This window comes from Calidris pugnax, unplaced genomic scaffold (genome assembly GCF_001431845.1).
Source record: "Calidris pugnax isolate Ruff unplaced genomic scaffold, ASM143184v1 scaffold150, whole genome shotgun sequence".
Taxonomy (NCBI): Eukaryota; Metazoa; Chordata; class Aves; order Charadriiformes; family Scolopacidae; genus Calidris; species Calidris pugnax.
This window is the reverse complement of record NW_015091300.1, coordinates 1294297-1306239: the sequence shown is the minus strand read 5'-3', so window position 1 is coordinate 1306239 and position 11943 is coordinate 1294297. Positions and strand designations below refer to the sequence as shown.

At 52.0% G+C, this 11943-nt stretch overlaps 1 long non-coding RNA gene across 1 annotated transcript; it reads right to left on the bottom strand.

The window, feature by feature from the left end:
- Nucleotides 1-1446: 1446 nt before the first annotated feature.
- LOC106899126 lies at nt 1447-10785 on the bottom strand. Its single transcript, XR_001414022.1, has 3 exons — nt 9794-10785; nt 5231-5315; nt 1447-2154 (listed from the first exon to the last, which is right to left on the bottom strand). It is a non-coding gene; the product is annotated as an uncharacterized LOC106899126 (long non-coding RNA).
- Nucleotides 10786-11943: the final 1158 nt, after the last annotated feature.

Sequence of the window (11943 nt, the reverse complement as noted above, 5' to 3'; positions counted from 1 at the left end):
CATACCCCTAATCCCGTACATCCGCTGTGCTACAGGAGGGGGCTTGACCTGCTCTTTGCACAGGAACCAAAGCCAAGTCCTCTTTTTTTTTTTTCTTGTTGTAGATTTCTTGGCATTTATCTCCCAGACCCGGTTTTTTGCAGCCCAAGGGTTATGTGGGGATATTAACTGTCATTCACAAAATTGCATACAAATGGGTTGCTTGTTCCTAATGGTTCAGCAGAAAAATCTCAAAGACAAAAGCGCCCAATATTCATTTTAAATTGAAACCAGCTTGAGTGCTGGAGCTGGAAATGCTGAAAGCTCTCCAGCCTTCAAGAAAGCTGCCGCACCAAGAGACCCCACCTGGAGTGCTGCATCCAGCTCTGGAATCCTCAGCACAGGAAGGACATGGACCTGTTGGAGCAGGGCCAAAGGAGGCCACAAAGATGCTCCAAGGGCTGGAGCCCCTCTGCTGTGAGGACAGGATGAGAGAGTTGGGGGGGTTCAGCCTGGAGAAGAGAAGGCTCCGGGGAGACCTTAGAGCCCCTTCCAGTCCCTCAAGGGGCTCCAGGAAAGCTGGGGAGGGACTCTGGATCAGGGAGGGGAGCCCTAGGAGGAGGGGGAAGGGTTTGACACTGAAAGAGGGGGGATTTAGATGAGATCTTAGGAAGAAATTCTCTGCTGGGAGGGTGGTGAGAGCCTGGCCCAGGTTGCCCAGAGAAGCTGTGGCTGCCCCATCCCTGGAGGGGTTCAAGGCCAGGTTGGAGGGGGCTTGGAGCAACCTGGTCTGGTGGGAGGTGTCCCTGCCCAGGGCAGGGGGTTGGAACTGGATGGTCTTTAAGGTCCCTTCCAACCCAAACCATTCTATCATTCTATGAGTGACCATCATCAACAGGACAAGACACCATAGGACATTTGCTCTGCATTGGTAATTCTGCCTCTATCACTTAAAGAGCTCAATTATGTTCTATATTCCTGGAATTCTTTTGATTCCTTGTCCTAAAACATAGACAATTCTTTACAAGCAGAGATCAGCTACTCTGTCTATTCACTTCTCCTGTGCAGGGATAAGGAAAACAGGCCTTTTCCTCTTCCAGGGGTGAGGAAACAGCCTCAGGAGCTCAGCGTCACCCCAGCTGACTATCTGTCCTCACCGTCACCGCCGCAGAAGCGTGACGCAGCAGGCACAGGACCTGCTCCAACCCAAAAAAAAAACCCAACCAACAACCCCACAGCAATCGGTGGGATTGTCTTCATACTCAACCTTTTGTTTTTGGCAGGTTGTCCAAAACCCAACCAACAACCCCACAGCAATCGGTGAGATTGTCTTCATACTCAACCTTTTTGTTTTTTGGCACGTCGTCCCGGAGCTACGGGTTCATCCACCCCCCCTGCGCGCCCAGTTAGGAGGGAATCACCCATAAAATAAACCTCCCGTGTGATTAGATAACCTTGTAGCCCAAGTTGGTGTTTATTTGGGGGAACTTCTGGCCAACAAACCATTTACGTAGGTGGTGCAGGTCTCTGACACCCGGGTCCTGGCTTTAATTTGCCGGCGGCCAATCGCCTTCGATGAGTAAAGCAAGTAAATAAAGACACGGTGTAAGTGCCTGATCGTAACCGCCGTTTGGGATCACTTGAGCCCCTGGGCTTGTGTTTGCTCTGACCTGTCTGGCTCCCGACCAAGAAATACAGCTTGAAACCTGCTTTTGGTTAAAGAAACCCAAAATATCCCTGGAATCAGGGATATTGCCCACGGTTTGCGTCCGCAACTTAAAATACTGGGAATTCTGTCGAAACCTATTTTTTTCTTTTTTTGTTTTTTGAGGATGGTTGAACCCAGGGAGAGGTGACCCTGGGATTTGAATTTAATTTTGATACTTCCATCCTTGGAAGTCTTAAAAACCCCAACTGTTGGGTTTGTTGCGTCGTAGCTCCTAACCAAAACGGGTCGAGGAACTCTCCTCCGTTATTACCTGCCTTTATCTTTCTGTGGCTCATCAAAGAGTCCCTCTAAATCAGCTGATAAACCACAATCAAACCTGTTCTTCTCTTCCAGGGGTTCCTGCAGCTCCACCTCCCCTCTGACAGTTGCCCCACGGAGGGACCAGAGCCAGGAACTCTCCTCGCAGGTAGGACCCATCTTTGTCACCTCTGCAGCCCTTTTCTGTTCTGAAGAGAGAGAGATCTGCTCAGATCCTGGAAAATGGAGGATGGATGATGCTTATTAACACAACCTGTGCAAAAACTCCACCCAGGATTTTCTGTTCATGGTGAGAAGCTACAGCCCTGAACATCTCCTACTTTCTAAACTTCATGTCCGTGGTGACCCTTCTAACATTTTCATTTACCATCCCGGCGCATAGTTTCTGTGTTGGTCCCTTCCTATCCTCACTTGGTGTTGGTAGACAGCAGGCTTAACATGAGCCAGCAGTGTGCCCAGGTGGCCAAGAGGGCCAATGGCATCCTGGCTCGTACCAAGAATAGCGTGGCCAGCAGGAGTAGGGAAGTCATCGTGCCTCTGTACTCGGCACTGGTGAGGCCTCACCTCGAGTGCTGTGTTCAGTTTTGGGCCCCTCACTACAGGAAAGACATTGAGGTGCTGGAGCGTGTCCAGAAGAGAGCCACCAAGCTGGTGAGGGGCCTGGAGAACAAGTCCTATGAGGAGAGGCTGAGGGAACTGGGCATGTTTAGTTTGGAGAAGAGGAGGCTGAGGGGAGACCTCATTGCCCTCTACAACTACCTGAAAGGAGGGTGTAGAGAGGCAGGTGTTGGCCTCTTCTCCCAAAGGACGAACGACAAGACCAGAGGAAATGGTCTGAAGTTGGGGCAGGGGAGATTTAGATTAGATATTAGAAAGAACTACTTTACTGAGAGGGTGGTCAGGCCCTGGAACAGCCTGCCCAGGGAGGTGGTGGAGTCACCATCCCTGGAGGTATTTAAGAAACGTATAGACATGGCTCTTCAGGGCATGCTCTAGTGCCCAAGGTTATTGGTTTATGGTGAGGTGTTGAGTGTGGGGTTTAGTTGGTGGGTGCGGTGTTTTTGGTGGGCGTTTGGTGTGGTGTGTTTTTTTGGGTTGGTTTTTTTGGGGGTTTTTTTTGTTGGTTTTTTTTTTGTGGTTGGACTCGATGATCTCAGAGGTCCCTTACAACCACTAAGATTCTGTGATTCTGTGATTCTGTGACTCCCACAGATTTTCCCCAAGTTTCTGCTCTGACAAAGAGCAGATTTCCCCGCTTTGATCCCAAATGTCACCTCTAAGGTCATCCCTCCCTCCCGGCTCGCTCCCTTCCCCAATCATCCACCTACCTCCCCCTTGGCCATCGGGCCCACTCTGCCTCAAGCCCCCCCACTTTCAAAGCTCTCCCTCTCTGTCCACCCTTCCTAATCCTCTCTAAAGGAGCTGCCCTCCCCCTCTCCACCTTCTCCTCTCTTCTCCCTGCTCTTTTCCAGAGCGCAGGGCCCAGTCACATGCCGGTGCTCAGGAAGGTCATATGATGGGTAGGGGACCTCTGGGCAAGGCTGCGGCAGGCATTTGCTCCTGTAGGTAGCCCAACTCCAGCTTCCACCCCATCCCACGGCCACAGGCCACCCCGTGACTCGGTCAGGTGTTGGACCTTCAGGGTGTGGAGATGCACAGCCGAGGGGCGGGTGGAACTGTGTCCAGTTTTGGGCCCCCTACCATAAAAAAGACATTGAGGTGCTGGAGCGGGTCCAGAGAAGGGCGACAAAGCTGGTGAGGGGTCTGGAGAATAAGTCTTATGAGGAGAGGCTGAGGGAGCTGGGGTTATTCAGCCTGGAGAAGAGGAGGCTGAGGGGAGACCTTCTTGCTCTCTCCAACTCCCTGAAAGGAGGGTGTAGAGAGATGGGGGTCGGTTTCTTCTCTCAAGTCACAGGCGACAGGACGAGAGGAAATGGCCTCAAGTTACACCAGGGGAGGTTCAGGCTGGATATTAGGAAACATTTTTTCACTGAAAGGGTTATCAGGCATTGGAATGGGCTGCCCAGGGAGGTGGTTGAGGCACCATCCCTGGAGGTGTTCAAAAGACGGGTTGATGTAGTGCTGGGAGGTATGGTTTAGTGATGATGCTCCTTGTTTGTTGTGTGGGTGTCTATTTTTGTCAGTTAGGTTGATGGTTGGACAAGATGATCTTTGAGGTCCCTTCCAACCTAGAAGATTCTGTGATTCTGTGAAGGGGCCGTGGAATTGCTTTTGGAATGGAAAGAAGGTGGTCAATGGGATCCTGCACCCCTATCCCCCACCAAAGCTCCACTGCTCCCCTGTCCTGCAGGTCTCTGCTTGTACCCCCATGTTGTGCTCTGCTTGGAAAATATCACCCTTGTTCTTCAAAGCCTAAAACCGACCTGTGCAGACAAAGCCTCTTGTTTTGCCTCTGCCCTGACCTTAGTCTGTCTGTCTGTCCTTGGACGGGGAGTTCCTGGGATGAATATCAGCAATGTCTGTACATCATAGGCAGGAACACGAGTTCAAAGTACTAAGAAATGCCCCGAGCTTTTCTTAATTAATGACAGAGCCACTGACTCTTTCTAATAAGATCCACGCACTCAATAGACACAATAAATGGGAGAAATTGGGCAATTAGGAATAAATGGCCAGAGGGTGAAGCGGAGCCTGGGGGACCAATATCCTCAGGGACATCTCATTCTTTTCCATCTTCATAGAATCATGGAATGGTTTGGAAGGGACCTTAAAGATCATCCAGTTCCAACCCTCTGCCCTGGGCAGGGACACCTCCCACCACACCAGGTTGCTCCAAGCCCTCTCCAACCTGGCCTTGAACCCCTCCAGGGATGGGGCAGCCCCAGCTTCTCTGGGCAACCTGGGCCAGGCTCTCACCACCCTCACAGCAAACAAGTTCTTGCAATTATCTCATCTTAATCTCCCCTCTTTCAACCTAAAACCATTCCCCCTCATCCTGTGGCTCCCATCCCTGACCAAGAATCCCTCCCCAGCTTTCCTGGAGCCCCTTGAGGGACTGGAAGGGGCTCTAAGGTCTCCCTGGAGCCTTCTCTTCTCCAGGCTGAACCCCCCCCAACTCTCTCAGCCTGTCCTCACAGCAGAGGGGCTCCAGCCCTCCCAGCATCTCCATGGCCTCCTCTGGACACATTCCAACAGGTCCACGTCCTTCCTCTCCTTCCTCAGCTGCTAATGACCAGAAATGAGCCCAAAGACAGACCCCTCTAAGCAGGCAGGAGAGCTGCTGCCCACTCTCCCAGTTCTTACAGTCTCCTCCTGACTGCAGCCCCAACGTTGAGTACGTCTCACTGATGGTCCTTCAACATCCACTCCACACTCGGGCCAAATATTCCTGCAGATTTGAAGAAAAAAGCATGTGGAGAAGGATACACACTCTATAACGATCCCTAAATCAAACAGCTGCCCCCCAAACTCCTCTCTGGAGTGGAGCTCCAGGATCCATTTCCTGCAGATTTGAAGAAAAAAGCATGTGGAGAAGGATACACACTCTATAACGATCCCTAAATCAAACAGCTGCCCCCCAAACTCCTCTCTGGAGTGGAGCTCCAGGATCCATTTAAAAAAACACAGGGGAGTGTTAGTAATTTATTCATTTTTTAATCTTTTCCCTTTCCTGGATGTAGGATTCCTGAGACAGAAGCGCCACTTGGGGTTCAGCATCCAAAAGGTCAAGTTATCACGAATCTTCTCAGACGTTTCTCCCATCCCTCACCAAAATAGGACCTCAGAGAGGAGGAGAAGCAAACATCCCCCTGGCCAACCCCAGCACCTCTGCCCTGCCAACGGGCTCGGCTCCAAATCCATGTTCAAGCCCAAACATGCTCAGCATTCATCCAGCTTGGATAGAAAAGCGTGGGCTTTGGGTAAAAGGCGTAAGAAGAGAGCAAATATACGTCATTCCTCGGCACAGACCTAAAGATCCTTGACTGCAGAGTGGATGGAGCAGGCCCACCACCCACCGCTGGGTCTTCTGTCCCACACAAAGCAGCCAAGTGGCCTGGATCCACCTCACGTACCATGGGAGGTGCTGGGAATGACAAGCTGCTGGATTACACTTGTCCGCTTGGACACGGGGAACAGGCGTCAGGAGACACTGAGCTCTCCCTGGCTTTGAGCCTGTGCTTTTCAGCTCTGCTGTGGCTGGAAGTGGGGTAAGATCACAGAATCAGAATGATAAGGGGTTAGAAGGAACCTTTGGAGATCATAGAATCATAGAATGGTTAGGGTTGGAAGGGACCTCAAAGATCATCTAGTTCCAACCCCCCTGCCCTGGGCAGGGACACCTCCCACTAGAGCAGGTTGCTCAAGGCCCCATCCAGCCTGGCCTTGAACCCCTCCAGGGATGGGGCATCCACAACTTCCCTGGGCAACCTGTTCCAGTGTCTCACCACCCTCAGAGTGAAAAATCATCTAGTCCAAACCCTACCAAAGAAGGTCCACCCAGAGCAGGTTGCACAGGAACGTGTCCAGTTGGGGTTTGAATGTCTCCAGAGATGGAGACTCCACCACCTCTCTGGGCAGCCTCTGCCAGGGCTCTGCCACCCTCAAAGTGAAGAAATTCCTCCTCATGTTGAGGTGGAACTTCTTACGTTGAAGTTTGTGCCTGTTTCTTCTTGTCCTGTCCCTGGGCACCACTGAAAAAGGACTGGTCCCATCCTCCTGACACCCACCCTTCAAGTATTTGTAGGCCTTGGTCAGTCTTCTCTTCTCCAGACTCAAAAGACTCAAGAAGTCCCTCAGCCTTTCCTCAGCAGAGAGATGCTCCAGGCCCCTCACCTGGTCCCAGCCTGGCCCCATCCTCCTGACACCCACCCTTCAAGTATTTCTAGGCCTTGATCAGGTCCCCCGTCAGTCTTCTCTTCTCCAGACTCAAAAGACTCAAGAAGTCCCTCAGCCTTTCCTCAGCAGAGAGATGCTCCAGGCCCCTCATCATCTTTGTACCCTCTGCTGTCCCCTCTCCAGACGTTCCCTGTGATCACATGAGGGTCTCTCCAAATACAACAAGCTCAATCAGATCAACCTGGAGACAAACTCAAGCCATGGGTGGGGGTGAACTGACATAAAAATCCTCCCAAAAACCACTTCATGCCACTCAGGCACGCCTGGGAAACGGGCACAACAAAAGAGTGGCCAAGAAGAAGACTGTCCCCTGGTGAAGGGTGGACCTACCACGGGGAGGGGGCGACTGGTGGTGGATCAAAGCCATCTGGAGACCTCCCTGTGGACGGCGACGCCCGGAGACAGGTCCAAACCCTAAGGTTCCTCCCTGCGTGACGACCTCCAGGAGAATTAGCGTTCCTCCAGGCCCCAAACCCTGCCCCACCGAGAGCATGTGGCTGGATAAGAACCCCGGGGGAACAGATGCCAAGGGATTTAATGTGGGCCCTGGAGGAGGCCCGTCGCAGGTTTGCAGGCTGCTCTGGCAGGGTCAGCTGTAAATATTCCCTCACAATCAAAGGCATTCATGGCAGGATTACACGCTGGGGGCTTTGTGGCAAAGGAAATTTGCAACTAACAGGACCATTAATAGGCAGACAGTTTCGTTGGCCCGCTGGCTGCCATTTATTTCTCCACCCAACCCGCCCCTTTTTATCCCCCCACCCCCCACCCCGGTCATTTTTACTACATCTAAATACCCCGAGGGACGTGGGACTTGAATGATGTGGCCTAAGAAATCAGCTTAGAAGAAGGAGGAGAAGGGGTTACCTCCGACAAAGGGAGCTCAACGGGGACCGAAGGGCGCTATCAATAGTGGGTAATGCCACTGAAGCATGTGAGCTGGTTTCATAACCCCGCTGGAGATTAGCCTCCTCTTCTGGAAGGCACCAAACCCATCGAGGGATAGGAAGTCTTGGCCCTCAAAAAAAAAGGATATTTGTAGAAGGGGCTGGATTTGAAAGGCTGAGGAGGGGAAGAGAGACGACGTGGGGGAAGGAACGGCGGCAAAACGAAGACATCAAGGCCTGGTTTCACCTGGTTTGATGCTCAAGGAACAAAAATATCCAGAGAAGAAGCTGTGCCATCAAAGAAATATTTCCCCCCTCTGCATTAAGTGCTAAATAATAATTGGGGGTGTGGTGGGATGGGGACAAACCAAGAGGTCCTGGACTGAGGAGGTGCAGGGTGGTGCCAGGAATAACCCCCTGCACCAGGACAGGTTGGGGGTGACCTGCTGAGGAGCAGCTCTGAGAAGAAAGACCTGGGAGTCCTGGTGGACAAACAGGGTGACCATGAGCCAAAAATGGGCCCTTGTGGCCAAGAAGGCCAATGGCATCCTGGGGGGCATCAGGAAGAGTGGGACCAGCAGGTGGAGGGAGGTCATCCTGCCCCTCTGCTCTGCCCTGGGGAGGCCCCAGCTGGAGCACTGGGACCAGTTCTGGGCTCCCCAGTTCCAGAAGGACAGGGAACTGCTGGAGAGGGGACAGCAGAGGGCTACAAAGATGAGGAGGGGCCTGGAGCATCTCTCTGCTGAGGAAAGGCTGAGGGACTTCTTGGGTCTTTTGAGTCTGGAGAAGAGAAGACTGAGGGGGGATCTGATCAAGGCCTATAAATACCTCAAGGGTGGGTGTCAGGAGGATGGGGCCAGTCTTTTTTCAGTGGTGCCCAGGGACAGGACAAGAGGAACCAGGCGCAAACTTGACCATAAGAAGTTCCACCTCAATATGAGGAGGAACTTCTTTCCTGTGAGGGTGGCAGAGCCCTGGCAGAGGCTGCCCAGAGAGGTGGTGGAGTCTCCTTCTCTGCAGACATTCAATCCCTTGCTGGACACGTTCCTGTGCGACCTGCTCTGGGTGGCCCTGCTTTGGCAGGGGGTTGGAGGAGATGATCTCCAGAGGTCCCTTCCAACCCCATAGCATTCTGTGATTCTGTGATGCAAGGATTAACCTGAGATGTTATTTCCCCACAGAGCTGCCTCTCCAGGACCACAGACCCTTTGTGGTGCAATCAGCTCTGCTCATCCATCCAATATGGAGGTCCTCTTGTGGCCTTCACCCCATTTCGGTGCAGCATCTGAGTGGCCCTTCCTTCTCCCAGTTTGTTCTCCTGCCCCATCCCTACTCCTTCTCCCCCATCGTCCCAGAAACAAAGGAGGCAGAAGGGAGCCAAGAGGGAAACTAACACCAATCCCGTTAAATTCTACCCCCTGGGCTGTGTTTTATAATTGCAAAGAAAAACTGTTTTAAAAAAAAAAAAAAAAAAAAGGAAAAAAGAGAACAATTCTTCTCTCTCCCCTCCTCCTCCTCCTCCTCTCCTGCAAATCCTACTCCCTCTTGCACTGGAGAAAAGCAATGGGGAAAAAAGAGCAAAAGCTGTTGGGAAGAATGGAGGGTGTGTAAAAGACTCTCAAGTTTCTATAAGTGGAAGAAAAAATTTACAGAACAGCGCTAATCGCTCCCAGCCACCAAAAGTTGCTGACCTCAAGCAACGAAATCCATCTGTGGCTTGTGCAGAGGAGCAACCCTTCAGAGGAGCATCTTCAACTCTTGCTGTTCTGCCCGTTGCCATCAGTAACAAGCACCCCACAAACCCAGAATCTGCCCTTTTTCCCCCAATCAGGAAGGTTCACTCAAGCCAAGGGCTCCCCTCGTGCCTTCCTGGCGAGGAGATGCCACCTCAGCCATGGGCTAAAGGGGGTTTTTAATTAACAAACCCCTCCTGCAGCCATTCACCGAGGTGGTGGTACCCTCTCCTGGGTGGCAAAATCCTCCCTCTCCTGCTATTTCCATGGTGCATCATCCCTGGGAGAACGTGGGGTGGAATTTATTTCCCTTCCCATCTCCAGAGCCGCTGACACCCCAATTATTCTACCTCTGTAGGACTTCAACGAGGTCTCGAGATGCTGAAGGACATTCCTTCTTCCCTCAAGGCTCAGCTCTTCGACGGCGTGGTTCATCCGTTCTTGAGAATGTTCTGAGATGTTCTGCTCCTGTGGAAACAGCACTGAAAGGCTCTCGTTGGAGGCACCAACATGGAAATCTCTCAAAGAAATGCTCCTCATGAAAAACCCATCTAATCCCTCCCCGAGATCACCAGCAGACTCCAGGCCTCTATTTTTTTTGGCATATTTTGGCTGATTTGAGCTTCTTGCTGTTAAGAAAGAAGCTTCACTCCCCGCCCATCTTTTTTGCCTCCACACCTCATGGCTCTGCTCCCTCTCACCACGTTTGGTGCCCAAGAAGAAACCACCTTGGCTTGGACCACCCAGCACCCACCTGCAAAGAGCTCGTGGCTACAACCAAGTGGGATGTTTTTCTATTTCTTATAAAACCTTCATGATTTCAAAACCCTTCCTGTCCTGCCGTGGGGCTGAACTGAGATCTTTAGGAAATCACAGCTGGGATGGAGAGAATAAAAAAAGCTAGAAAGATGCCTCCAAGAAGAACCAGTATCTCCCCGGCTTCTGCTGGAATGAAGCCTCCAGCATCCCTAAAACTGCAGTAAATATTGAGCTTCATGGAATCATAGAGTGGTTTGGGTTGGAAGGGACCTTCAAGACCATCCAGTTCCACCCCCCTGCCACGGGCAGGGACACCTCCCATCAGACCAGGTTGCTCCAAACCCCAACTTCCAGCTCTTTTAAGGTGGATTATTCTCCATTTTACCCTGCTTTTTTTATTTATTCCTTATCACAATATCCAGAAATTCCATCCGGGAGCCACGAACTCTTTCCCGGTGAAAAACTAAGCAAAACTAGGAATTTCTCCTTAAAGTTCTTAGGCTTAACGAACTGCTCTTTTCCAAGCAGCTCTGGGTGGGAGCCTTCTTCCCTCCCACCCCAGGCCATGAGGGTTGCAGAGAAGTTAGTGCAGAGCTACAACCCCTCCATCCACACGATGCCCATCACCAACAGGTCCTGAGGATGTCCCCGGATGATGCCCGTGGTGGGGGGAGAGGGGTCATTAAGATGGTCATTAAGGTCCCTTCCAAACCCTTCTATGATTCCATGATGGTCACCTTTTGACCAAAGCAGCCAGGGATTATTTTGATGCAGGGGTTTGTTGGCACCAGGAATTTGGGAAAAGGATGAAGCGTTCGGTGATGAGGTTTCCCTGATTCATTTCCTGTAGGAGTAAGTCTGGTCATGGACCAGCAGCTGAGAAACATCTGGCCTTTCTATTGTTTTTTTTGGGGCCACTGCTCCTCGAGAGGGACCGCACATCGGGATGCCCCACTCGAAGCCACGCTCCCTGGGGAGAAGCAGTGAGTGTCATCTCCAGCCTCCTGGAACAGGAGTGGCTTGAACTGCTCCCAGAACATGCATTTTCTGCAGAGTCAGAAATTACGAGGGCATTAAAGATCATCCAGTTCCAACCTCCCTGCCCTGGGCAGGGACATCTTCAACTAGACCAGGTTGCTCCAAGCCCCCTCCAACCTGGCCTTGAACCCCTCCAGGGATGGGGCAGCCACAGCTTCTCTGGCCAACCTGGGCCAGGCTCTCACCACCCTCACACCAAAGAAGTTCTTCCCCACATCTCATCTCCATCTCCCCTCTTTCAGTGTCAAACCTTCCCCCCTCATCCTATGGCTCCCCTCCCTGATCCAGAGTCCCTCCCCAGCTTTCCTGGAGCCCCTTGAGGGACTGGAAGGGGCTCTAAGGTCTCCCCAGAGCCTTCTCTTCTCCAGGCTGAACCCCCCCAACTCTCTCAGCCTGTCCTCCCAGCAGAGGGGCTCCAGCCCTCCCAGCATCTCCATGGTCTCCTCTGGACACATTCCAACAGGTCCACATCCTTCCCCTCCTTCCTTAACTGCTAATGACCAGAAATGAGCCCAAAGACAGACCCCTCTAAGCAGGCAGGAGAGCTGCTGCCCACTCTCCCAGTTCTTACAGTCTCCTCCTGACTGCAGCCCCAACGTTGAGTACGTCTCACTGATGGTCCTTCAACATCCACTCCACACTCGGGCCAAATATTCCTGCAGATTTGAAGAAAAAAGCATGTGGAGAAGGATACGCACTCTAT